This window comes from Stomoxys calcitrans, chromosome 3 (genome assembly GCF_963082655.1).
Source record: "Stomoxys calcitrans chromosome 3, idStoCalc2.1, whole genome shotgun sequence".
NCBI lineage: Eukaryota > Metazoa > Arthropoda > Insecta > Diptera > Muscidae > Stomoxys > Stomoxys calcitrans.
In genome coordinates, this window is record NC_081554.1 from 94702845 (window position 1) to 94707170 (window position 4326).

Sequence of the window (4326 nt, forward strand, 5' to 3'; positions counted from 1 at the left end):
AACAGTGGTCCTTGATGGAGCTTCATCGCAAAAAAAAATGAATTAAGTTCATCGATCGAGTTAATTCACGTCGAAAGTTTAAAATAATCGCACGAAAATGTTTACGATTTAGTTCCATTTTTGGGTGAGATGAATCTTTCAAGTTACTGTAAACAACACAAATAGCGCTCGTATGTCAAAACGTTAGAAGTACGTATAACCTAAAAAATGTCAAGCTTTACGATAGAGCTGTCAGTTGACTGATTGCAACACAAGGGTTGTCAAATCCCGAAATATAAAAGGCTACCCTCTTATGTGTCCATGCCTCGATGGAAGACAAGGACGAGCGCTCGTACAAAAATATTTTGTGCTAGCGTTTAGAGAGAGAGGATACGATCGCTACCCCGCCCTTGATATTAAAATGATTAAGTGAAAGATTCTTCGTAGAATTTCTGGATCAGTTTGCATTGAGGGAGAATATCGGCGTCGCATGAACCACGAACTATACGAGCTGTACCATGACATTATCATAGATAATACAATGTTTGCGTTGGCTAGGTCATTTTGACAGAATCAAAGAAGAAGCTCCATTGAAGAAGTTCCTATCATAGCCAATTAAAGTAAAGTATCCCCATGTTGCGATTTACGAATCGTAAAACGAAAAATTGTTTTTCATATATCTTCTATGCCTTTTATTTTGATGATTTAGGGTTGACATTAAATTACAACATGCATTCAAACATCAATATGATTAGCTTTGCAAAACATATTGGGAAGAAAATCTTTCATTTTGAAAATTCATAAATCAAAAACTAGGGATTGGTAAAGATTGCTAATACCCGCGTTTGAAAAATATTTCCCGATTTGAAATTTAGCACGATGATTTCTGCTATGACCTCCAATATCTACACCAAGTATGGCCAATCCGTCCATACCTTGATGCATGCAGGTCCTTCATGATCCGATCTCTCGATTAGACATCTCTAGCACCTTTAGAAAGAAATTCTTATTCAACAATCCATTAGGATTTTCTTTTACGACCACCCGATACCTTTTTTTAGTTTCTGCCTATAAAGAGACACCGTACAAAGCACTAGACAAATGTGATTTATGATCGAGGATATAAAAGATTCGGCCCAACCGAACTGCGCCATATAGGGGCTCAAGTGCTTGAGTCCAAAATAATTCAAATACAAAATCAGTTAATAAGGGTACATTTTTAGTGGTGGGCACCCAAGATTCGGCCCGGCTGAACTTAGCACGTTTTTACTTGTGTTTTTGACTTGAAAATTTGAAACCAGATACGTAACCAATTACATGTGAATAAGGTTAAAGTATAAGCCTTCTTCCGGATCCATCGAAGCTATTAGAGAAAAGTTTGACTAACACTATTTTACATCAAGTCTCTTCTATATTGTCTCCCTACCAACGTGGGTTCCGGAAATCGAAATCGACGACAAAAAATATTTTAGAATTTACTTGTTTGGTCAACGATGGCTTTAGGGAACGCTACCAAACGGACATTATTGGTTTTAGTCCCTCTTTACTAAGATCGTATCTGGCTGGACGTACTCAAAGATTTAAATTTGGTACCGCAGTTTCCAAATCAATTGTTGTCTCTTCAGGTGTTCCACAGGGTAGTCATCTTGACCCTGTGCTGTTTTGTTTGTTCATAAACGATCTCCCTTTTACTTTAAAGCACTCGAATATTTTGATGTATGCAGATGATGTAAAGATCTCCAGATCAACGAGAGACTCTTGTGAACAGTGTTATCATCAAGCTGACCTTGATTCTGTTAACGAATGGTGAAACCAGAACTTTATGGAACTTCATATTTCCAAATGCAAACAAATATCATTTTCAAGAATAGCCTCTCTTAAAACTAGCTACTTTTTGGGTTCCAATCAACTTGAAGTAGTCTACAGCTTTAAAGACATTGGATTTCTTCTAGACCAACGCTTAAACTTCCGTCAACATATCTCAATGGTTGTAAATAAAACACGTGGTGCTCTTGGCTTCATGAAACGCTGGAGTGAAGAACTTAATGATTTCTCCGTGACGGAAAACTTTTATACGTCGCTTGTCAGAAGTAATCTCGGGTACGGTTCAGTGGTCTGGGATCCGTACTACAATATTCATTCTGATTTGATGGAATCGGTTCAAAAACAATTTCTATTATTTTGTCTCCGCCGACATGGGTGGGACAGAAGTTCATTACCTTCGTATGAGTACCGATTACATCTTATAAAGCTTCCTACATTAAAAAGTCAAAAAAACCACGCTAACCATTACGTTTCTGACTAAATTAATTCATAGCCGCATAGATTCTTGCTTTCTTTTGAGTCGAATTTTATTTAACGTTCCTATCAGACCTACCAGATATTTTGATCTTTTGAAAATTTCTTCTTATAGAACCAACTATACCAATAATGATCCTTTTCGGCACCTATGTTATCAATTTAATCAACTCAAAGATATAATAGATCTATCTGAGAATCGTGAAAGTTTAAAAAGGAAAATTATATTATTTTAAATTCTCGGGTTAATACATATGTAAATATATTGTTTTTAGTCTGTAGGGGTATTTCTTATCTATAGACTTAAATAAAAAAAAAATAAATAAAAAAAAATAGCAGCTACATATATCGAAATTTGTTCCGATTTGGACCAAATACTAACAAGTACAAGTCATTGTTCAATTGTGTACAACAAATATTAGTCTTTTTAGTAGCTATATCTAAAATTAAATATCTTATCTAAAAATAAGTCACTGAGTCAAATTTCAGGGAAATCGGATTATAGGGGGCCAAGACTTTAAATCGAGATATCGGTCTATATGGCAGCTATATCTAAATCTGAACCGATTTGAGCCAAATTGAAAAAAGATGTCGAAGGACCCAACACAACTCACTGTCCCAAATTTCAGCTAAATCGGATAATAAATGCCTAAGACCCTAAATCGGTCTATATGGGGGCTATATCAAGATATAGTCCGATACAGCCCATCTTCGAACATAACCTGCTTATGGACAACAAAAAAAGAATCTGTGCAAAGTTTCGGCTCAAATTCTTAATTTTTAAACATTGTAGCGTGATTTAAACAGACAGACGGACGGACATGGCTAGATCGTCTAAGATTATTACGGTGATCAAGAATATATATACTTTATAGGGTCAGAAATGGATATTTCGATGTGTTGCAACCGGAATGACATAAGGAATATACCCCCATACTTCTGTGGTGGGTATTAAAATGCAATTTTTAATACCTACATGTTTTCCTAAGAAACGTCTTCCAATCTACGCAACGCAAGGCTAACTAGATCATGTATGTTTTTTGATACGACAAGCCGGCAACAACAGATAACGGAATTCTTCTCTCTTTTAAACGGGTGTAGAGAAGTTCTCTCTGAGGCATTGTTATACTCACTCCCACTCTTTTGCACAACAAACGCATTCAAGGCTAAGCAATGATGAATCTATCGAAACACATTGTCTAGCTGCGCCCTTAATGGCCATATCAACGTGCTATCAGCAGGAGATTGACATACACAAGGAAACATGGCAGCTCCTTGGACCGTTTGAGAAATGCCTTAGAGAGATGTATGTTTTGAAAACATTTTGGTTTGGTCGTGCAACTCTTAACAACAACAAAGAAAGCAACGTTAAGATCAACATTGTGTAAACAAAGTACCGATCCTTTGGGACACTTGGCACATTGTATTCTAAATGATCCGTCCGTCTGCAGGTTTGTTTCAAAATTGACATGTCAAATGCTCGTAATAATACTAAGCGACTTGCTGACTGATTGTTTTATGTACTAAGGCATTCATGGCAGACAAGGTCGTTAAGATCATTAACAGATGATTTTCTGTGAAGCTGAAGGTCAATACCAAAGGATATGAAAATGAGACTTCAAATGTTGAAAGAAAAATAAAGAATATTTCCACAGACATGCATATTTCCAAAATGCATTTATACAGACATTACCAATACCCACAGAAATATGCTCGCAGTACGGTGTTTTTGTGACACTGGTTTTTTGAATGTCATTGATTTATGTCATTGGCTTCTTCTTTTTTGCTCATGACACCGTTGCTGCTCATATTTTACATTTAGATAGTGACGAGATTTGGCGTTATAATAGTTTGCAAATCGATTTTAAACGCTTGGCATGTTCTTTTAGTTTCTATTGCCAGTTACAGTATTATTTCCACTGTTTGGGCATGCTTTAGCTTCCATTTGGATTCAATTGCAGATGCTATTTGTAAATAATTTTTGTCAACCAATTAAGGCAGTTAGACAAAACATTTCAATCTTGCTTAATTACGTTTAAATTTTACCTT